This window comes from Mauremys mutica, chromosome 6, assembly GCF_020497125.1.
Source record: "Mauremys mutica isolate MM-2020 ecotype Southern chromosome 6, ASM2049712v1, whole genome shotgun sequence".
In the NCBI taxonomy this organism is placed as follows: Eukaryota; Metazoa; Chordata; order Testudines; family Geoemydidae; genus Mauremys; species Mauremys mutica.
The window spans coordinates 109,152,721-109,177,800 of NC_059077.1; the positions used below are offsets into that span (position 1 = coordinate 109,152,721).

A 25,080-nucleotide genomic window follows, 5' to 3' on the forward strand; every position below is an offset into this window, starting at 1 on the left:
AGAAGGCAGCTGTAGTTCTTACCATAAAGTAGCCGGGTGAGTTCAGCACCATGGTTGACCTTGCCTATCTTACCTCTTGGTAAAACTATAGTGCCTTGTGTCTGCTATGTTTTTACAGCAGGATAGCTAAAGCTAAGTTAGTTTCCCTGTTGTAAAAACACACATTTTTGTCAGTGAAGACCTCCCAACCCCCCGCAGTCCATTTCCTTTTGGAGAAGTGTCCATATCTCAATCACCACTACCAAAACCACTCCCACCTGGCCCATTCCAAACCTAGGCTTACTACAGTGGTGAGAACCACAGGAATTGTGGAGTCCCACTTCAAGGTTCGCCGTACAGTCCAGCCATGATGGTTCTGTGTCTTGTGTATGTTGAGGGCTTTTCTGTATTCTTAGAATAGGATCTCCCCCTTAGTACGTATTACAGATCTTGTCAAGATAGCCATTTATTTTAAAGGCAGAGACCACAACAGGTTCAGATGACAAAATCCCTGGGATCTAAAGGAGTTGACTGCAGAACTAGCATTCATTTTGAAAAGTAATGGAAAGCCAAGGGCATACAAGACAAATGAAGCTAAGGCAAATGCAGTACCAGTATTTGATCTTTGAAGTTTGGAACGGCTACTAATAATCAAAGCACTTTACAAAGGAGGTCAGTATCCCCATTTTAAATATGAGGGAAACTGAGGCACAGAATGGTGGCATTACTTTCCAAGGACACCTGGCAGAGACAGGAATGGAACCCAGGTCTCCTGAAGTGCTTCCCCATAGTACACCTTACTTTAATCTCTAGTAAAATACTAGAGACAATTGCAAGCATCTAGAGGATAATAGAAACTTGAACAATAAGCATCATGGCTTTATAAAGAACAAGTGATCAGACTTGATATTTTTTAATTAAATTATACGTTTAGTGGATGAATTTAATGCAGTGAGTGATACAGCTGCACTCCAATGAAACAGTTGATAAGGGAATCTCATAAAATCTCACTTGAAAAATAAATCATTCACATTATCTTAAATATATGGAAGCTGAATAAAAGACCATAAATGATACACGTGCATACACACAAAAAAAGTGTATTGAGCAGTGGGAGATGTTTGTTAGGGGTCTCTTGGGGATTTGTGATAGTGTCACAATAAAATGCCCCCCCCGCCCCCCCCGCATGGGGTCCCCTGTGTCAGCACCAGCTTTGTATATTGCTAATGTCTTTATATGCATTGGAAAGTATCTTTAGAAGGGTTGAAAGTGTGAGTGTGGAGTGGAAGATTCCTTTGCAGGTTACAAGAGGCCGAAGGGGGAGGAAGGGAGAAAGGAATGGGTTAACTCGATGATCCAGCTAGGCCTGAAGATAAGGAATGAAACTGCAGCCCAAGGCCAGCGCACACAAATAAGCTCTCTGCTGCCAAACAGCCAGAAGCCTGTGTCTCAACCACAGCCAGCCGTGAGACAGGAGAACAGACAGACAGAACTGAAGAGGTGCAAAACTTGTAAGACTGCGAAGGTCAGTGAGTTGCAGAACAACAGTCTCGTGACACTGAGACTAGTGCGTTTTGGGGAAACTAAGGGAGCCACGGAAGGCCGGTTTGGACTGGTACCGAAAGCACGGGGGATGAGGGTCCCTGGATGAAAATGCCCCCAGAAAAACCTAGGGCCTAAAACCCTCCCAAGAACTGAAGCAAGTCGGAGATTTACAGTGGACCCTAGATGACCTGTGCACAGGGCAGAACTCTCATCTACCCTTCCCTTCTTCTTCTTATGTTACACCCAGGCTTGGCCAGCCTTGTGTTGTGCGTGTGTAAGTATGAAAATGGATTAGGGCTCGGGCACTAACGCTTTCTTCTTCCCTCCGAGTGACGTGGGGCACACCCAGCACTCACCGCTGTTGTTTGGTTAATAAAGCTTTAAACTTAGTCACATGGTGTGCTCCTTCATCTCCTCCCCTAAAGATCCCGCGCCCTCAGCCTGATCACCTGAAGCCCCAGGCGGATTGGTAACATACCTCTGTCACAATAAGACACACTTGATATGACATCTTCATTAATAGACTGGAATTAGAAAAGGGCTTATTCATTAAATTAGCAGATGATGCTAAATTGGGGAGGAGGGAGGTGTTGCTGTTGGGGAGTAGTACAAACATGAACAAGGACCTAAAATTAATACAACAGGACCTAGAAACTCTAGAAGTAATGCTAACGAATAGCAACATGAGATTCAAGCTGGAGAAATAATCTAAAATACTCTAAAATAATCTTATATTCCATGGGTGGGGAAATACTAAATGCCAAACAAGAGCTAGGCTTTACAAGGAGCAGAAACTAGATGTGAGCTTGTATTAGGATATGGTAGCAAATACACCTTCTGCATTAAATGGAGTGGGGGACTAGCATTATTTTGTATACGTTTATCATGGGCTAGAGAAGGTGGACCAGAAATCTTCTGTTCACCTTTGCTTGCTTTACAGCATGGGCCCATTCAATTAAATTGAAAGGTGGTAGGTTCAAAACTGATGAACATTCAGTTCTGTTCAAAATTGTCCAGAACATTTAGGCCGTGGAATTCATTGCCAAAGGAGATCACTGAGGGCAAGAGCTTAGCTGGATTCATAAATGATTGGACATTAATATGGAGAACAATGTGACTAATTTAATCCATTTAAGAGGCTCTCAGACTCTGGCTCCATAAGGTTCACCCATTTCCAGTGCGGATATTGTTCTGAGACCTTCCAAAGCGGCTTGATCCCTAGTCATCTATTTTCCTTTTACTACAAAGCATTCCATGGTTTTGGAGGAGCTGCGGAGGGCCCAGGGAGGCCAAAATAAATAGGGCCAACAGTGTAGAGGGCCACTGGGGAAACAGCAGCAGTGTGTGTAATGCTCTGGGCTCTGCTAATACAGTGGGTCAATGGAGCCAATATACCTACCCGTGCTGCTCATGTTGATAGGCCCCTTGCTGTTCCCAAAGACCAGCCCATGCAGCTGACAGCCATGAATGGGATTTGTAAGTCTCTGCACCTATCTGAAGATGCCTAAATGGATGGTTTCAACCTATTTTACACGAGTGACTTGGTCAGTGTTAATGTACACAGTGTAACCGCCCCCGGGACAATAATCTGTGCACACTGGCTATTCCCCCTAGGATTGCCAGTTTTGGTTAGACGTATTTCTGGAGGTTTCATCACATGGCATAATCTTTAATTAAAGATTAGTCTTTAATTCTTGGAGACTCGAGGACAATCCTGGAGAGTTGGCAACCCTGATTCCCCCTTCTCTCAGACCATACCCTGTGGCATTACTGTGTAAGTAGCGTAGAATGTCTGGTGGGGGTTTCCTGGTGCCATGGCATGATACCACATAGCTGCATTTCCCCTGTATATGTTCTTTCAAGGCCCTTTGAGGCAAAAAGTATGCCCATTTGTGCCCATCTGTTCCCCAGAATAGAAGGGGGCAGATGGCCTCGCTCAAGTCTATTATTTAGCTACTTTGTAGAGTCTCTAGGGCTATCAATCCATTACCACGTTTTAAGACCACTTTTCCAGTCTCAGCATTATATCAATGGAATTTTTGTAGTACATATCCTTTCTTTTAATGCTCTTATATTAGTTTATCCCTATCAGCGGCACGTGTGATGGGCACAGAGAAATGGCAGTAGTTCCCTCAGAATTCTTGCCGCAGAATGCAGTATTTCAACAAAGAGGGAGGGTGTATCTTTTTGCATATGTGCAAAATGTGGTTAAAGATGTGTGGGGAAATGGGGAAACATAATAAATAAATAAATAATGGAAGTGCCCGATGATTGAGGGCCCTATGAAATGTTTCATAAATCTCAGGTTGTGCCCTTGGGTTTGCACACACAGGCTGTCCCCCACTCCCTGCATGGAAGTGAGATCAGTAGCTCCCCCTACAGAGGGTGCACCATGGGATCAGGGATTTCTGTGTAGGGTGGGAAACAGGCCTTGCGTTGTGCCTAAGGCAGCATTAACTTCTGAGTACATCTGCCTCTTTGTGCTGTTAACCCTCGCCTGATATGGAGAACAAGAGTTCCATGGGCAGCTGTTGTTACAACAGGCAGGCAGAGTTGTAAGAAAGAGATTTTTATTAGGCACCCTAAGAAGCCTGTTATGTGCTGAAGCTCTAGAATTTATCAGCTACCAGCCCAACCCTGGTGTTCATTCCTGAGCCCTGGTGTCACCCCAAAGTAAGTCCATCCTGAAACCTGACCTTCCTTTTCCAGTTCCACTCATCCTATTACAGCCACTGCCAAGGGAAGCCTTGGGCAGAGATATTCTGACAAGGAGGTGGCAGAGCTGTGCGTGACTGGAGGCAACACAAAGGCACAGGTAAACTCTCCAGAGCAGGGAACTCTCACTTTATTTTCAGTTGCACAACACCCAGAAAGATGGGGCTTTTGGATTCTATCATAATTATAATAATAGGGTCTTTGTGCAGCTAGTCATGTCTGCCAACAGGTAACTTGAGGTCTAGATGGATTTTGCAGTATCTGTAGCTTTAGGGTGCCAATCTGGGGCAGCCACACAGTTTCCATCTAATGCAAAAATCCCTCCCAAGTATTTTCTGTGGGAGTGAATGCCCTCACTCCATAAACAGGTCAATTTCATACCTGTCCAATAGACAAATAGTTCTCCAGAAAAGGTCATTGGACAACCAGTAGTCTGCAGAGCCCTTCCTGGCATTCCATATGTTATGAATTCTGATAGGTATGTGTGGACTTCTCAGAAGATATTTGATTTTTATATTTAGACCAGGCATATAGGCCACCTGAAAAATCATCACATTTCATAACCTTTACACATTACTGCTTGAATTACAAACCCTTAAAAACAGGAATTCAGTTCTAACAGTAACAAACTGAACCAATTACAGCAGTACTGCTCGGTCAGCTATGAGGAGCTCATTTTCTTTAACAATTTTCAATGAAGGCCAGTCCAGAGACTGAGTAGTTAAGCTCATGTTATGGAATAATGATGTAATGATACAATCTTGCAGGCTTTCACATGCCACCTTAATTTGATTAAAGATTTTAATGTAACAATTACAGAAGTGTACTACAGTGAATTTAGTAGTTGCAGGGTGCAGTACCTAAGGTTAAATACTTCTGAAATTGTATTTCTTTTTAAACATTGTATCTCAGCTGAATTATTCATAAACTGATATTTTTAAAAGGAAACCATCACATTATTTTGGGGGCTTAAAGAAAAAGACAAAATGGCTGATAGGGTGGTTTACATAACATAATGTAGTGAGAAGAGAAGTGTGGGTTTGTGTGTGGGGGTTTTTGATATGTAAACATTTGCCTCAGTGTGGGAAACCTAGATGCTTCAGCGTTGCACAAGGAATACACGTGAGAATCAGACAGATGAGTCTCTCTGCCTTGCCTGTTACACTCCTGTCCCTACACTATGCACCTGTTCTCTATCTGCTACATGAGAGTTTTGCTTTAAGAGGGACTGTAGGATCATGCCGCTTGCTTCCTGCCTTTTATTATTTTGCCCCGTACATTTAAAACCACCTCCTTTTTTCCTTTGCATTAAGCAACCTTGGTCTCCTCCTTCAAATCCCTCTTTAAGAGTCACAGCTTTTGACGCACTTCCCAGGCAAATCTCGGTTCCAGACTTGTGTGTTTATGGCACATGGCCAAAGTAGCAAACAGAAATATACCAACCCAAACAGCTTACAAGGTCCGCTGTGCTCCCTTGCGCATTCTTGACTGTTATCACTCTTCCCTCCTTTCTCCCTTATTCATTGTGCTCTGCGTACCCTTATTTCTGTTGAGGGGGCTGACCCTGCAAGGTGCTGAGTTCCCTCAGTTTGCATTATAGTCAGTGGGATTTGAGGGGACCCAACACCTTTCAGAAGAGAATTAAGCCCTTTCAGGGTTGAACCTTAAAGTATGACCTCTTCTTACTCCTGTTGAAGTTTTGCCATAACTGGTATAATTATCCTTTATTTTAAAACTGTTGGTTTTCAACACCAGTACTGATAATTAGTAGGTAAATTACAGATGTAAGAGTCCAGATTTTGCTTTCCAGTTAAATGCCCATGAATCTGAAATAAAAATGCAAATTGCTGCCTCAAACAGCACTATGCAACAATGACACTTGTGGCTTTGCTGCAAGCCCCGGGGATGGGGCCATGTGTAGCTGCACTTGCCCAGGAGCAAAACCATGATTGTGACTTTCTTATTCTTGGTTTCCTGCTGCTCTAGAGAGACTGTATCTTGCACCTGTACACATCACAATATACAGCAGCTCAGCTGTGCTGCCTGGGGTGTTTAGGTCAGAGCCTTCCATTCCCCACCCACCTGCATGGTGGATGGACGTGGCCATCCCCCAAAGGCTGGTCCCCTCCATGTGGTCTAGGTAGCCAGTGCAGGGGAATAAGGCAGCGTCTTACTCTCCTGCATAGGCATACAAGATGGGCTACAGTGTAGCCCTAAATAATCAGTCACAACTCCTCAAGATAAGTGACATGCAAAGAAAAAGCAGTCTGAAGGGTGATCAGTAAATAAGATATTTAGAATCTTTTCTGTGTAACCATGTAAAAGATTAATAGTGATTATACGTACAAGGATTTTTGTTTAACATAGAAGCTTAGTCCATTTTTTTTTAAACCTAGCTATTCCATGGGCATCCCTCATCATAGTATCTAAATACCAGTAACCAGAATAACAGGGATACACGGTCAATAAGACTGCACAGTTTATAGCCACCAATAGTTTTCAGAAAGTGATGCTTTTCGGTGTAAGATTTTATTTCTACTCCCTCCTTTATGCCTCCCCCGTCAAAAAAGTAGCAGTCGGTCTTTATTATCTTTGGTTCCTGATTTTATGAGCGGCATAGGGGGACATGCAAATGAAGGCTATTAAAACTTCCATATTGTCACCAAACCATGTACGCTACAGCTATATTTCCAGTGGTAGGCTTTAATTGTTTCTTTTTAATTTCTGCAACATATTTTTACAGAGCAGATATCAATTAAGTTGAAAGTTAAAATTTAAATAAAAAAAATCAGTGCAACTGTCAACTAGGCTACACCAAGGTCCTTTATTCACATGTTTTGTTTTCCTCTCAGACTTCTGATAAGCAGATCTGCAGACATGTACAATCCTTCCCCTCCACCCCAAGCTCTGCTTTAGGTATTTTTAAATTCTAGTCATCATACAGTGAGAATTTGCAGGTGCTTCTAGAGAACTTTTTCCCCTCTAGCTGGCTGTGGAAAGGACAATGCAATTAATAACAGATGGTACGGAATGACCACGTCCTTGAGAGAATGCCTTATTGGCACCTCCTGCTAATTGTATCACATATAACACAACTAAAAGCATAATAAATCTGAACTGGGGGACATTTTATGCAAGAGCTCTCCTCTTTTTCCAGACGGTAAATTGCTCAGCTCTTGAAATATCTATAACCTTGTGACACCCAACTTGCATTAGCTTAATTGCCTTTTTTTTCTTTTCTCCCTCCCTCCCCCCCTCATTCACTCTGTCTCTTGGGTTTGTAACAGCAATTCTGCTTTGTTAGTCTACCTGTTTTACAGCTGGAAGTAAAGTAGCTACATTTGCTGGCTTGTACGGAATTTCGTCAGGGTCTGATTTGCAGACTTAATGATAAATTGCCCTTTTTAAAGCGCTTTCCTTAATATCAGAACAGGAGGGGAAAATGACTAACTGCTGAAGGAATTTAATAAACCTCTGGAAGAGCATTCTCATTAACTCTGAGATGGGAGTGAGTTTCAGATGGATCAACAGATACACCCTGTTCTGTTTGCAAATGCTTCTTCCAGTAGTAAAATGACAGCACATGATAAAAGGTGGGGCATTCGTCTATCTTAAAAAGAAGCAACAAAGAAGTACTATAGCAACAGTAAGAAAGGGTTGCTGAAGTCTCAATAGCCTGGTGCTTTGTCACCAGCTGGCAATCTGAAAGGGTTGCTCCTGCATCATTTTTTTCTAATGGAAATGGGGGAATGGGAGACCTGCTTATGAGACATTGATCTAGCAGGTTTTGAGTGTGTGTATATGGGAGATATATATATAGAGAGAGAATTTGTTTTTGTTTTGTTTTGTTTTTAAATACATGATTCATTACATTTTATTTTTAGCCAACTGAAGAAAACTGAAGAATACTACATCAGTGGTTCCCAACCAGGGGTCCGAGGGCCACCGAGCAGGTTTCAGGGGGTCCGCCAAGCAGGGTCAGCATTAGACTTGCGGGGGCCCAGGGCAGAAAGCTGAAGCCCCACTGCCTGGAGCTGAAGCCAAAGCCTGAGCCACTTAGCTTCACAGGACCCCCCAATAGAGTGGGACCCCAGGCAACTTCCCTGCTTGCTATCACCTAACGCTGGTCCTGGCTTTTATATGTAGAAAAATAGTTGTTGTGGCACAGACGGGCTGTGGAAATGTTATAGCATGTTTGGGGGGGGGGAAGGGAAGGCGGGGCTAAGAAAGAATAAGATTGAGAACCCCTCTGATACATCAATACACACATGTGCATAGTGACTCTTAAGGCATTGTGTACGTCACAAAATTGTAATATTATATGTTGTGAAGGACACAGAGCTGTGTGCTGTCTGTGAATTGCTGGTGATTAGGCCTCTATCCTCTTGCCCGCTCTCTAGTGGGTTTATGTGGATGTTGAACAGTGGAGAATTGGCCCTTGTGGGACTCTGCAGGTGGAGGGACTGGTGGCAGAATAACAGTTACTGACCACTACCCTTTGGGTGCATACAGACTACAGCTAGGTTTTGAGCACTGGTGGAGCCCAGGGAGACAATGGGTCATTGATGGTGCTCCCTTTGATTATATGGTATTGGCTTGAAAAGATACCACACATTACTTAAAGGCTGACAGGGGGAGGTGCCCCCCTCCCAATTAGCTCTGCCACTTGGTGCATGCCCCCACGAAGGAATCAAATCATTTTAGTGCATTGCCCTTGACTTCTGCCTTCTGTCTTAGGCATCTCATGATTAGCCATGTCACACACCGCAGAGAGAGCCAGAGAATGGACGTCTGTCCTCCATCCATTGAGAGCAAGAGATGATTCCTAGTCTTATTACCACTCTGAGGGGAGGTCGTATGGTACAGTGGACACTGGCCTGGCAGTTGGGAGTCTTGGGTTCTAGTCCCATCTGTACTACTGACTGCTGTGTGACCTGGGGTAATTTACTTCACATATCTGTGACTTTGTTTCTGCTTCCATTATTTGTCTGTCTTGTCTATTGTAGATGGTAAGGTCTTGTATAGTGCCAAGCAAAATGGGCCCCCTACTTGCTAGTTGGTGTACAACCAGCATGCTTAAAGCTCGTGATTGTGCACCTAAGAATTGGATGTTCAGTATATTTTCAAATACAAAGTTTATCATGCAACTAATGGATGACTTTTGAGCTTTAGGCCAGTGCACTCTACCCTGTACTGGGCAGATGGTCAGACATACTCGAGAATGGTCTTAGGGCTAAAGCAAAGGACTGAGAATGGGAGAACCTGGTTCTGTTCCTTGCTCTGCCAAAGAATTTCCGAGTGACAATGGGCAAATTGCTCTATATTGCTGGGTCTTCTGTAATATGAGGATTGATAATACTTAGTGTTGTGAGTTTAAGTTCCTTAATGTCCATAAAATGCTTTGCGATCCTTGGATGGAAGATACTGTTTTATGCCCAAAATGTTAATGGTAATGAATATGTTTTATGAATAAAGAGTAAACTGCATATATAGTAAATAACTTTAATGAGACATAGTCAGAGCTGATAATTTTTAGGAGCTCTACAATTCAAAATTGGCTCAGGCTCAAAACTATAAACTGATCCATAAAATAATGAGTGAATTTCAAATGGCTTGGAATTTAAGTTCATTTTAGATAAGCACCCTGAAGTTCAAGTCTATAGGTATACACAATTTATCCAAATTCTCTGAACTTATTAAATCTGCAAACTTAGCTGGATAATTTTGCTAAATTGTAGGAGCTATAGGGGCCATAATATGGACTTGAGAACCTAAGTGTAGGCCCACATGTTGTGTTAAAATCTTGACTGTGTATCTATATGTGATTTTTTCAAACTTGCATATTTATCATGTCATAGTTTTCCAAATGTATTTTACTTCAAACAGTATATGTTCTCATTGTCCTCAAGAAATGGCTGACCATACCTGTGCATCTGATGCTGTAATCCTTCTGTAGGGTTCTTTGGGAGTTTGGCCTGTGTAAGGACTATGGCATTGCTCACTCTGAACAAATTGTAACCATACAGTCACTAGGAGAGGGACAGTCCACTGATGTCTCAGTAGCTAAAGGAAAGCACTCAAACATTTCAAATACTGCATCTGACGAAGTGAGTATTCACCCACGAAAGCTTATGCTCCAATACGTCTGTTAGTCTATAAGGTGCCACAGGACTCTTTGTTGCTTTTTACAGATCCAGACTAACACGGCTACCCCTCTGATATTTCAAATACTGGAGTTCAGTTAAATTTAGTGTTGCCGTAGATACTGCATTATCTCTAGCAACTCCTGGCCTTCTTGGCTTTTATCTGTGACTTAGTCATAGAAATAGAATTGTGACATACTTTATAAAGCAGAGTGTATTTTCCTTGTGTGTCACTGTTGGCTTTGGTAGGTGCACAATCTGGATGGATGGTTCTGACTGTGAGACAAAACAACAGTATGGTGGTTGATGATGGGCAGGGAAGGGGAGATTGTACATTTTTCCTTTCTCTCAACTCCCATGACTTAAGGATTTGTCAGAAAAGAGAAAGGATACAGGCTTACATGAGACTCAACCCAGTCATTTGTTTTTCTAAAGAGACTTGTGTTATGTCATTATTCATTACCAACATAGCACTGTTGGATGCTTTTTCTCATTTTTAGCTCTTATTTTCTGAAGCTCACGCAGACAAATGTGATAGATAAATATCCGTCCAGTCATGATATATCTCTGTAGACTATATTCATCATCTATTAGTGTTGAAATATTCTGAATCGCTTGGTAGTCTTTCATTAAATTTACTCCTCTTTTGTGATGGAATCTCATATATTCTCTGAATGAGAGCAGAAAGAAGAACATCATTTAGGCCATCTTCAGTGCCTTTCTATCACGGCACAGTATTCCATTATTCGAAACCTCCTTTTAAATACCAGCTGCCCCTTGGTGTGGGAACGTAAAATACAAAGAACCCTTTTCTGCAGTACCGTATTACCCATGTTTAATGGAAGGAGAGTGCAAGTACTACTACTTCATATTGCGACTTCACAAACTAATGGGAGGCATTCCGCTGTTCAGTGCTGTGATACTAGCAGAAAATATTATGGGGCCCTTAAGGGACGAATAAGTACAGGAGAAACTGTAAAGCTGAGGGACGAGGGGTAATGCTGGGTGTGTAACAAATTGAAGGCTTAAGCCACTGTCGCCTGCCACATGCTCCTTTTCCAACTGCACTATGCTACCATGTGTGGCATAAACAGCTTTCAGACCTTGCAAGTACACTTCTACTGCTGCTGCTGCTGCTGAATTCTGCTCGTGTGAGCAAACATTTGTAAATATGAATTGCTGGACCAATGGAAATTTGTCCTTTTAATAAACTTGAAAGAAAACCTTATAGAATTGCAAAAGGGAAAAAGTATGGCTGCACACAACTTTAAAGTGCTTTACACCTGGGACCCTACTGGCCAGTTGGGTTCCCCGGCCTTTTCCGTCTGAGATGGTCATTTAGGAAATCGATAGCAATGATGCATCTTAGCTGTCACGTGTCTGGTAACCATACCTCTTATTAGGACAAATATGAATTCAATTTGAAAACAGAGAAGACACTCTAACAGAAGACAGCTATTTATCTGTTTGCAGTTTACCGAGTAAGCAAGGAGAAGAGCAAGAAATGACAAGAGCCCTAATCCATAATTCAAATGCATAATTGAAACCACACTTCCATCAGGTGCAGATATTAATCACCCAAAAGTGGACCTTGTCCACAAATAATATGAAGCATGAAATCCTCTCAGCTCCTTCCCATCTCTCTCTTACTTTCTTGTGTGCAGTACTAGTTAATATAGAAAAGGATTCTGACCGAGTTACTCATGCATGCGTATATAAAATATATGAAAGTACAGGGATGTGTGTGTATGTGTGTGCGCGCATACGTCCTGAACTAGGGTGCTGCTGTACTTCCTGGCTTGAAGTGGTTTCCATTATATACAGGGTTTACAGTTCTATTCAATGGGTTTCAGCACCCCGACTATACAAATTGTTCCAGCACCCCGTGTATGTGTACATAAATCAATGGTTATATAATAGGCCTAAGGAAATGTTATTAGCAAAACTAATGGCAATGGCAGTTAAATGCTGCATTGGAAGACTCCATTTGCACAAGTAAAATACAATACATATAATTTTATGTAGTCGAGTCATCCAATCTGATCCCCTGAATTGTGCACACATTATGTTCAGTAACATGCAGGCTAGTATACATCTCCTGTAGCTAAGAGTATAAGGCAATATTAAAAAAAACCAAAACACCCAGCATCAATATAATCAAGCCAATCAGTAATTCTGATTAAGAAACTCTTTAATACAAAATAGGACAGGCTACATTAATGCAGTGAGAATGCTGAACAGCTGAAATCTCTGTTAAGTCAGACATAAACACAAAAACGTTCTGTCAGGAACGTTTATCTGGCCACATTGGATCTCCTATGCAATATTATTATTTCTGGTAGCAGTCACAAAATGTTAGACTTTGATGGGGTGTCCACCATACACAGGACCGGAAAGGGTTAAGTTGACCAGGTAGGCCTATTAACTCCACAGGCTGCACCTGGAGGAAAAGCCTGCGTGCAGGGAATTGATTGCAAGCAGGTTCAGCTGTGCAGGAATAGGCAGGGAGCTGGCAACAGCCAGAGGCTGCTGCTGGGAAAGGACAGTCACTCCTTTAGAAGAGGGAGGAGGGTTTGGAGCTGGTACACCCAGAGTAAGATGGGGAGCCGGGTGTGGCAGGAAGCAGTCCAGGGAAGGAGCAGTGATGGCTGAGAGAGTACAATCCCGAACTGCTGGGTTGAGGGTCGCTGGATTGGAATGCGGAGTAGAGCGGGTCTGGGTTTCCTTACCAGCCACTGAAAGAGTGGCACCTCAGGCAGTGAATGGGAGGACTGCCTAGGGCTGCTGAAGGGAAGACTTTGATATACCCCAGAAGTGGGGGAACACTGGGGGATCTGTCTGGAGGGCTTAGTCACGAAGAGGATGAGAGGGCTGCAGACCACAGAGAGTTTGAATGATGGCATGCAGCTATGGGAATGAAGTTTGACCTGATGAGCTAATCCCCAGAATGGCCAGGAGGAGGCACCAGACTAGCGGTGAGTGGTGCGCCTGGTCACCTTTTCCAAACAGAGTAGGAGGCACATTACTTTCCCCAAGCACCTCAGAATCTGAAGACCAACAAATAAATGGAGGGTAGGAGATAGGGGGCAACATATGTACAGTTATGTGGTGTGAATGATGTATAGTTATTATTGAAATAGGACATCTCCAAATCACTCCAAGTTTAATATTGGCAGCAGTGACTTTCCCATGAGCACCATGACAGAGGTGGGTCTTTGTGAGGGACTCTAAGGCCTGGTCTACACTAGGGGCGGGGGTCGAACTAAGGTACGCAAGTTCAGCTACGCGAATAGCGTAGCTGAACTCGAACTACCTTAGTTCGAACTACTCACCCATCCAGACGCCGCGGGATCGAAGTCCGCGGCTCCCCCGTCGACTCCGCCACCGCCGTTCGCGGTGGTGGAGTTCCGGAGTCGACAGGAGCGCGTTCAGAGTTCGATATATCGCGTCTAGCTGAGACACGATATATCGAACTCCGAGAAGTCGAACGCTACCCGCCGACCCGGGCGGGTAGTGTAGACATAGCCTTATATAGAGGGAGAAATGGCCTTGTGGATGAGCTCAGGAAGGGCATTCCATGTGTGGAGGAAGGTATGGCCATTGTGTAGAATGGAAGGAAGAGGCTGGAATAATAGCAATGTTTGTAAATCGAGTGCTGTTCAATGCAGAACAGACTTGTGCGGGGCTTTTATAACGTATCGTATAAATAGGGGGAAAGGAACTGGTGTACCAAGTGTATATTTAACAAGAAAAACATGTTCAGGATAATTGGGCAAAATTTTCCTTTCATTGACACTGATATAAATCCTGAGTAGCTTCATGGCTACAGTGCTTTTAGTTTTGCAAATCCTGACTTCTTGTTATTGTGAGTTCTTAATATTATATTAACATAAAATTTGCCCTTACTTTCTTAACTTTTTTTCTGAGAGAGAAAAACCCCTCAAAAACCCCTTTCATCTTGCAACATTCCACACTCTTTGCAATCAGTCTGTCCTGCTGTTAGATGAATAGATGTCAGTGTTTCTAGATTTGTAACAGTTTGAGAGTAACCATGCTGCTCTTTATATGTGCAATAGCAATAGTTTCTGATATACTCTCGTAAGAGTACTGAATGATGGATGAAATTTCAGCAATTATTATGGAAAGGGAGTGTTTTAGATGTGCAACTGTCTGTTTCTTTGACACCAGGAGCATCTGCTTAAATTGTCAGCTCGTCACCCGGTATGGGGCTAATCAATTGTGAGTTAATTTAGTTTAATAGATTTCGAATAAATGGGATGCTATCAGGGGTGGATCTAGGCATTTTGCCGCCTCAAGCACGGCAGGCAGGCTGCCTTCGGCGGCTTGCCTGCAGGAGGTCTGCCGAAGCCGCGGGACCAGCCTGCCTGCCGCCCTCATGGCGACCGGCAGAGCGCCCCCAGTGGCTTGCTGCCCCAAGCACGCGCTTAGTGTGCTGGGTCCTGGAGCCGCCCCTGGATGCTATTACCTTCCTCTCATGATTTTTTTTTTTTAAAAGCATTTGAGGGCAAAATAAAAATGCATGTACCCTTTCCACTGAATGAAAATATGACAATTATCTTTTTAATCTTATATCTCAAAATGATCCATTGAATTTTTCTGAAGTACTTTAGTGTACGTTGATTCATTTGGTATGCACCCATCTGATGGGTTTGATCATGCCACTCTATTGCAGTGCTGTCAAAATCAGTGGTTCCACTTTTAAGAGTGTCCTGCCACTGACACAGGAAGTCTCAAGTACTCCATTTTGTTTGCAAAGCATTTGGTTGGCTCTGTTACATCAATATTATTGATGTACAGTAGGTTTCAATGCCATCTTAGTGTCAATGTATTGGTTTATAGGGCACTGGAATGGGTTCTAGGCCTAGTTCTGCCATTGGCTTTCTGAGGGACCTTGGGCAAGTCACTTTGTTGCTGTGTGCCTCAGTTTTCCCATATGTTAAATGGGGATAATGGTACTTCCTTTGTAAAGTAGTCTGAAATCTCCAAATAAAAGCACTATCTTAGAGCTTGTGTGAGTGTATCTAACTCTAACCCCTTCTCCCCCCTGCCCCAGCCCTTAGCTTGGTGGGTTCAGATACAAGGCTTTAGAATGAAATTGTTCCGTGATTGAAAAATTGCTGAATAATAGAATGCAGTAGATGTTAAGATGCTGTAACAAAGCATTTAACATAGTGCCCCTCCAATTATTATTTCTATAAAAATTAATTCAAATTGACTTGGATGTGAGTCCTGTCAGATGGCTTGAGAATTGGCTGAGAGATTGTAAACACAGCATAAGGATAAAAAAAGTGTGTGTGTGTGTGTGTGTGTGTGTGTGTTTGGTGGGGGGAGAGAGGAGGAGTTGGCAAGAAGATGTCCAGTGGGGTCGTGTAAACATCAGTCTTAGCCCTAGTTTTATTTTATGTCTTTATTAATGATCTAAAAAGACTGAGCAGCAAATTAATTAAATTTGCAGAATTGGAAGGTGCTGTAGACACCAGGGAGGTCAGAAAAATAATATAAAGGAACCTGTAGAGGCTAGAAGAATAGAAACAAAATAAAATGAGATTAAAGCTGGAAAAAATACAAGCTACTGTAATACATCTGGGGAGAATAATCTGAACCGTGGATATTTAATGGGATGGAAATAACAGAGTAAATTTATGTCAAAATGATACCAGGATTGATGGACAGCAAATTACATATCAGTTCACAACACAGTATTTTTTTGTTGTTTTTGTTTTTTAAACCATTGTGATACTGGGTTGTAAATGCAGAAATATCGCCTCATGGAATCACGGAGGTAATAACTAGAGATGGGTCAATTTCAAAAGATTCAAAAGTTCTTCTTTAAATAAGCACACCAAAATCTGAGTACATATGGCCTGGATCCAAAGCCAGATAAAGTCAATATGAGTCTTTGAAGATACTTCAATGGGCTTTGGATCAGGGCCCTTTCTGAAATTTTCCAAGACTATTCACCTCTTTTGTACCTCCAAAAGTGATCAGGAAATTCTGCAAGAACAGTTGCTTTTTTCATGAGATGAGTGCCTAGATACCTCAGTGATCGAGCATGCTAGAAATACCTAAATAGATTGATTTCTGATAGCTCCTGCTTCCACTTTGGCGATATTTACACAATTCACATCCCTTCACTGTTTTTGGGCGTGGCCAGTCCTGAGGAGTGCAGACATTTGAAAATGGAAAAATATGATCTGAACTTATTTAAATATCAAAAAGGTTTGCTGTTTTGATTAACTCTTTGTCAAGTGCAGGCTGGGGATTATTTTACCTGAGCTTTTTGGCTCTGCCTAAGGGCAGATCCTCTCATTGGCACTGGTGATATTGCACCTCGATTGGATATTTAATACGAGATAATAATGGAGACAATTCAGAGAAACAATGAAAGTGATAAGGGGTGGAGAGATTTCTTTATGAAGAAAAATTAGAAGCATTAAAGGTTGGGGGGAGGGATAGCTCAGTAGTTTGAGCATTGGCCTGCTAAACCTCAGGTTGTGAGCTCAATACTTGAGGGGGCCAATTAGGGATATGGGGAAAAAATCTGTCTGGGGATTGGTCCTGCTTTGAGCAGGGGGTTGGACTAGATGACCTTCTGAGGTCCCTTCCAACCCTGATATTCTATGATAATTAGGCTTAACTAGGACCAAGTCTAAAATATGCTCCCTTGGAAGGAGTAGAAGGGTGTGTACACTAATAAGAAAATGAAATGATTTAGGATGGGGTATGAATATGGTGGGGTAAATGACATACAACTGAGGAAAATTTAGGTTGAATGGTAAGAATTAGTTCCTAGTTCTGAGTTCTGTTACACTGCAGGGGATTGCTGGAGTCTCATCACCTGGATCCTTTAAATTAGAGCACAAATCACCCTGGTAGTCCACTTAGAAATGGAAAGAACTACTGAATGGATATGACGGGGAGATACAGCAAGTACTGAGTAAACTATTGGGGGATGCACAGCATCACCCTGCTACTACAGTCCCCTTCTGTAACATTTATGATTTTGATTAGTTGCATCATTTCATGTCCCAGTCCAGGCTCACCCCCACCCCCACCTTGTGATATAGACAGAAGTTTTAGAACAGCGTTTCAATGTTAGGTGCTTGCTAGTACTTAACTGGCCCAAGAGAGGAATAGAGACATTATTTAACATGTATATTTAAATGATCCAGTTGTACCTTTATTAGTATTATAATAACATGCTGCTGTATAAAATGCTTGTATGTGGTATAGTGAAAAAGCTTTAGTCCCGATGGATGCCTTCACTGAGAGAGCGCTAAATGGGTTCCAAACCTCCTTGTGCTAATTTGATCACAACTGTTTTCCAAACCATTTTATAAATCCCCTTAATTTATATCTTTTTTATGATTTTGTGTTGGATCTGTTTCTCAGTCCACTTTTCACTATGGTGTATTGCTTCATGCTATCCACTTACCAGACTCCTCAGTTTGCATTTCTTTTCACTCTTCCAATAAATTAATCTTACCTAGAGACCTTACTAATGTTAACTCTGTCAGATTTATTCTCTCCACTTTACAGGGTTATTTTTTTCCCCCACAATGCTTATGTATTTTCAAATCAGTCAGCACTGTGGGCTATCAATATCTCTTCTCTTTCATTTAGCAGCCGCCTTAGTGAAACAACTTGCAGAGTGGAATCTTCTCTACTGCCCGTTGAATGCTTAAAAATTTCCTGTTCCTGTTCTTTGTTTGTAGAAACGCTGTACATTTTCTTTCTGTAATATTTCCACGGAGGGGTAGAATTTGGAAGGCTCTCTAAGGGGCTGGTTGTAGGCATTCATTCAGTGCTGAGTCCATTCTGGTCATGCATAGTAGACTTCACTTTCCAGTACTGTTAGACCCACATGTCTTTATCGGCATTTGATTCAGTCAAATCTGCAAAAATGTTGTAAATAGTGATCTTACTATTTCTTCCACTGTGAGAGAGATCGTGTGTTAAAGCAATATTCCCCATTTATGTATAAGGGAAGTTCTCTTCAAACAGTAATATCTTTCAATGATGTTTAACTGTGACCTTTGTATATACACATGCAAATTTTTGGTATGTATTTCAGCTTGTTGATTCTACATAATGCAATATGACCCTTATGCAGTGAAGGACTCAAGCACATGCTTAACTTTGAAATCAGTGCTTTGTTGGATGATGGCTTTATATGCAAAGTAAAAACAGCCCTTAGAATCACTTACACAGACCCTATTTAGGAAGAGCATTTAAGCGTGTGCTTAACTTCAACTCAGTGGGACTTAAAGGAGATGATTAAAGTTAACCATATACTTACGCGCTTTCTTGAATCATGGCCATCATTAGGGACTGATACAAAGCCCATTGAAGTAAATGGAAAGACTCCCATTTACTTTAATGGGAGCTAGATCCTACTTTAGATAAGGACCTATCTCAGCTTCCATACATTAACGGTAGCAGATCAGACAGCTCAGCTGTTGAATCAGGGGTTCAGTAATACAAGTTTTATATGTTCAGCATTCCAGATGTTGGAAATATATCCCATTAGATAAGACCAAGGTTCCTCAATAGAAGGCTGTGCCCACACTGACCAGGCCCAGATGCAGGGGATTTCGGTACAGGGTGATTCCACAGTTCCAATTCATGTCTCACACTACATAGTTTACATACATTTTTTGTAGCTCCTAACTTCTTGCATGTCAGGACCAATCACTTTGCAGATTGTGTAAGACAAGCGTATCATTTCAGGGCATTCCTGTCTACTTTTTTTACTATAAGCATACTCACAACAGTTAGTTTAGTTGGTTTCTGCCTCCCTTATTTGCTATAAATATATTCATAATAGTTAGTTGTTTCAGCAGTTACTTGTTCTGACTTAAGTTGTGTCAGCTTAGTTGGCCCTACATTCCACTTCTTTTCATTTTCTCTTATGTTAGCATTTTTTTTCATTTGCATCATATCTCACACTGTTACAGGAACTAAATTTGGGAATAGGGACCCTGTATAGGCAAACTAGAGATCTGACCCTTTAAGTACACTGGAGAGTGAGAAATGTGAACTGAAAGAGGAAAAAAATATATATAAGGTGCATGCTGTGCAATCTAGTGAGATGTTTTTGAAATAGACTGAGAGTTGTGGAAAAAAAACAGGAAGGAACAGGATCAGCTTATAAATCAGGTGGCACATCTACAAGACCAGCTGTGGAGATGCCATCATGATGGGAAGCAGGATTCTGGTGAATTTTCTCCAGGTTGCAGTATACTTGTGGGATGTAACTATGCACCAGGGCTTGTTCAGGTGCCTATGGCCCCTCCTGCTTATGGGAATACTACGGGTAAGTCTATACTACCCACCAGATTGGCGGGTAATGTTCGATGTTTCGGGGATCGATTTATCGCATCTCGTCTGGACGTGATAAATCGATCTGCTAATCGACGTCTGTACTCCACCTCGGCAGGAAGAGTAAGCGCAGTCGATGGGGGTGCTGTGAGGATGGCCAGGTAAGTCGAACTAAGATACTTCAACTTCAGCTACATAAAAGCATAGCTGAAGTTGCGTATCGTAGGCGACGTCTTCACTACTGGCCGGATCGGCGGGTAGCAATCGATTTCTCGGGGATCGATATATCGCGTCTCATCTAGACGCGATATATCGATCCCCGAACGCGCTCCTGTCGACTCCGGAACTCCACCAACGCAAACGGCGGTAGTGGAGTCAACATGGGGAGCCGCGGACGTCGATCCCGCGCCGTGAGGGCGGTAAGTAATTCGATCCAAGGTACTTCGACTTCAGCGACGCTATTCACGTAGCTGAAGTTGCGTATCTTAGATCGATCCCTCCCCCAGTGTAGACCAGCCCTTAGTTCGAACCCCGCCCCCCGTGTAGACCAGCCCTAAGATAAGTTAGCCCTACATAGTCCCATTTGAGGTCAATGGGATTTGAACATCAATCTTCATGTTCATCTTGCAACACACCCTTTATTTTTACTGCCCCAACAGATAGTTGTGTCTCTGCTTCAATAGAACTCAACTATCAAAGAATAATACATTGGAAATTGCTACCACATGATGACAGTTCAGTGACCACTGTAAATGAACTGGCGATCTTAGAATTGTTCCTAGTGAACAAGTGTTCCCAGCAAAACTGGAACCCTTGTCAACAGACTCGGCAGAAAGGCCAAGGACCCAGGAAGCATGGAGACCAGACTATCTTCTATCTGATGGTCTCTCCAGGTCAGGGTTAAGGCACACTGGAAAAGTGGAATGGGGATGATTACACTGACACAGCCTACATTGTAACTGTTTTGTGGATAACAAGAGGATTTCATTCTCCAAAGCTGTCAGTTTGACAACTGTCACAAGCATCCAGCTCAGGCACAAATGAAGCTTAGGGACTGATTAAAGAGGTGCAGTCTCCAAGCATCACTTTATCTTTTTTCTTTTCCCTTATTTTTGCAAAACTCATCATTTTTCTTAAAGCTCTCCACTGTTTACCCTTTTATGTCTACGCACACAATTTTTTCTTTATTTGTTGCTCTTGTTCCAGAGAAATAACTAGCCATATTTTGACAGAAAGGCCATTCCTCCAACTTTGCAGTTTTTCATCTCAATGGCAATCTCCCACTTTAGTTCAGAAAAAGTCAACTTTAACTAACAGTCTTTTCTCCTTGAAAGCAGGCCTTATAATGCAGTACCTCATTCCAGCAATGTACTGAGCTCCCAACCTCACTTCCTCTCATTTGCTGTGGCCAGCAGCTCCCATGATGCTGTGTTACATATTCTTTCTCTTAAGTTTTAATTCTTCTGTATTATAAAAAGTACAATAAAGTGGTATTCCCTATGGACCCTTCAGGAGTTCTAATCTCTTTGCTATGATTATCTTCTCCCATCCTTGGCAAAAGAGGGCTTTAATGCCCTTTCACTTTTAGCTGCTCCTTCAAGAGTATTTAACTCATGTTGTGCTTCAGTTTAGAGTGGTTTTATAATTTGTAATGGAAAATATTGGCCTCTTTAAAATCCAAACTCTTAATATAGGGAGAGGCACTAGCTGCATTTTGTACACCCCAAAATTGGGGGATTATTAATATCCAGGTTTTCATTTCAAGATCATTATGGCCCTGATCATGCACTAGCCTTTTTTTAAAACACATGTATAACTTTTAAGCAAGAGGAGTCATCCCTTGTACTTAAAGCTATGCACATGTTTAAGCGCCTTGCAGGATGGAGACTTTTGAACATAAAGAACACTTTCAAAATTCAAATTGCATCCAGATTCAAATTTAAACACCACAAAAGTTTGGGGAGTTTCTGAAAGTGTCAAATTCTCTTTCAAAAAAGACACTCATTTAAAGACACCCGAGATCACCCACTATTTTGACCCATGCTTTAATACCGCCAAATATACTAGCATTATAATCCTGATTCAACAAACTACTTAAGCGTGCACCTAGCTTTAAGCATGAGTAGTCCCATGAAAGTCAAGAGGACTATTCCCATATGTAAAGGTGGGTACATGTTTAAGTACCTTGATTAATTGGGTTCCATGTCTAGTGGACATTTTGAAAAATAGTTACTCGTGTAATATATTCTTTAAACAGTTACAAAGATTTTAAATTAATTACAGAGAAATATACGATTCCTGTTAATATGTCTTCCAATCAGGGACCAGAAAACAAGACCATGGGACTCAGGTAACCAAATATAAAGTGCTAGTACCCAGAGAGACAAGTTCATGAACTAACCATACGCTAAAAATTTGTTTGTAGAAAGTGTTAATGAAATAATTGTAAAGAATGAACAAATTCACCAGCCTGACAGCCTGTTTGTGAATCATTTGTAAACAAACAAAAAATACTAATTTGTTTGGAATGACTAATTTGACCAGCTTCTGCTATTAATGGTAGCCCTCAGTGAAATCTCCCAGTATTTAGGAAATGGAGCTTTTTTTTTAGTATCGTTGGCAAAGCTTTGTTTCAAAATCTACTAACACAGCATGTATATACTGTTGAATTTTATTGCCCCCACCACCAAAGATGCTCAATGACTGTAGAACAATAAAATAAAACTCCCACCCAGATATTTCATTAAGAAAATTACCTTTGGGACTGTTGAAGTACAGTTTCCAAATAGCTATCCCTTTTCACTGGGAAAAGTAAAACTAACAGTATGGTTATTATAGTATCTCAGGCCATCCTTATCCACCTGACATTCTAGCTGTTCTTGTGACCTATTTATTCCAGCTGGAAATAGTCTTGCCTAGCAGTTGTTGATTTTTGTTTATATAGAGGGGAGTCAAATATATAGAGTCTAAAAATCTGGTCCCTCCCCTGGAAATCCTAACTCTATGTTCCTGGGCCCTGATTTTCCCTGAATACCCACTTAACTGAATTAATTGGAGTTACTCCTAGTATACAACAATGTGAGAAGGTGAATCAGGCCCCTGTTTCTTTCACCTATTTATTTACTAAGTCTCTCCCTGAGACAAATATTGTCTCTGCTTTTAGGCATGGAGAAGATGAAAGTAACAACAAAAAAAATCACTAAAATGGTCCCAAATGTTCCTAGGACATGTTTCAATTTCCCTATCTGTAAAATGAGATCAATTATAGAGTCATAAAAATGTAGGATTGGAAGGAACCTTGAGAGGTCATCAATCCAGCCCCCGTACTGAGGAAGGATCAAATAAACATAGACCAGGGATCGGCAACCTTTGGCATGCAGCCGCCAGAGTAAGCCCCCTGGTGGGCTGGGCCAGTTTACCTGCCGCATCCGCAGATTCGGCCAATCACTGTTCTCACTGGCTGCGGTTCGCCGCTCCAGGCTAATGGGAGCTGTGAGAAGCCGCAGCCAACACATCCCTCGGCCTGTGCCGCTTCCCGCAGCCCCCATTGGCCTGGAGCAGCGAACCACGGCCAGTGGGAGCCATGATCGGCTGAACTTGTGGATGCGGCAGGTAAACAAACTGGCCGTGGGACAAAAGTTGCCAATCCATGACCTAGACCATCCCTGACAGGTGTTTGCCTAACCTGTCCTTAAAAACCTCAAATGTGGAGGATTCTACAGCCTGTTTGTCCTGCCTTCAGTGGACATAGGGAATAATTAACCTCCATCTGTATAACATCCCTTAACATATTTTAATTAAATTACCTACCTCATGTGAGTGTTATAAGGAATGAATAAATATTTGTGAAGTGCTGGAGAAGTAAACAGTATTACAAAGGGCCATCAATGACAGAAAACTTAGTTCCCAGTCTTGTGCTTAGTCCTTTATACCATATGCCCTCTGAGGAGACATCATCAAAACTTCTACTTCTGGTTGAAACATTGTAAGTGTAATTTTTAGTTTAGGTGGCTTGTGTGTGTGTGTGTGTGTGTGTGTGTGTGTGTGTGTGAGTGAGAGAGAGAGAGAGAGAGAAAGAAATTCCCAATGTCCCAAAGTTGGACATTTGAAGTTTTAGAAACACATAAAATGAGTTGGGGTGGGGGGAAAGAACATTGCATGAACAAGAAAAAATATTCAGCAGTTTGTGCCCTACTTAAAAACAAAAAATAGTGACTTGAATTTAAATTCAATTTTTTACCTGAATACAAACTGCACTGAATCTTTGGCCACATTGTCATATCCATACTCTCCCTGAATAATACCATACTCTACAAGGGTTGTCATTGACCCTAAAATGAGCTAATATACAATACATACAAGTAGTGTGCATGTAATCTATAAAGTATATATGACCAAATGTGGTGTTTTCAGTATCTAAAGAATGAAATTAAAGTATTAGAACTTGATGGAGAGATGGCTAATATATAAATAGGTAAAGTTAACTAATAAATATTCTAACTCTAGCCTTTCTGAATGACAATGCAGAAGAACAAAATAGAAAGAAAAAAGTTGAAGGCAATGTCTTTGGGACTGACTGAAAAATGTAGGCCAGCTTTAGAGACTCATTTCTCTTTGTCTTTTGTCTTGTTGTCTGGGCTTAATATGATTACTGCATTTTCTATCTTAAAATTACAGTGTCCCAAAGGACAGTCCAAATATCTTAACCTATATCTTATTGTTATGTTATTCTGTATTTCCCCTTCCTAGAATATCCTAAATGTAATTTTTGGCAGGCAGTTATTTACTAAGTCTCTCCCTGAGACAAATATTGTCTCTGCTTTTAGGCATGGAGAAGATGAAAGTAACAACAAAAAAAATCACTAAAATGGTCCCAAATCTGTCACATATACCCCTTCCCCGCTTCACACACAACTACTATTCAACCTTATGGGAAACCAGCACCACCCGTTGGGCATTTTGGATAGGGGCCAAAGTGCTTTGCACACTCTTAGCAGTATATCTATGTTTGATGATAGTAAAATGACAGTTCTTTTCTGTGTCATCATCCCTCAAGAAAACCATGGAAAACTTTCTGCATAAATTAATGCTAATAATGTCATATCCTCTCAGGGAGTGGGCAGAGATCAGGTACAGCCAGGGAGCATGGCACCAGACATTCCCTATGGTGCTGCAATGTAAGGGGGGAAGGGATATAGATAGCTTTGGCATAGCTTGGAGTGGTTACCCTGAGATTTGCAGCATTTTCCTCACAGATTGTATAACATGCAGGAGATTTTTATTTAAATGTTGTGTCTTTCCACCACATTTCTGAGCACTCCTCTTCATTTAATTATGTTCCTAATAGTGTCAGGAG

The 25,080-nt window shown here is 41.7% G+C and overlaps 1 long non-coding RNA gene across 1 annotated transcript in view; it reads left to right on the plus strand.

Moving 5' to 3' along the window:
* Positions 1–1,233: 1,233 nt before the first annotated feature.
* LOC123372340 overlaps positions 1,234–25,080 on the plus strand; it is a 192,353-nt gene continuing 168,506 nt past the window's right edge. Inside the window, exon 1 of the long non-coding RNA XR_006580224.1 lies at positions 1,234–1,504. This is a non-coding gene — a long non-coding RNA (uncharacterized LOC123372340). The remainder of the gene's footprint in view (positions 1,505–25,080) is intronic.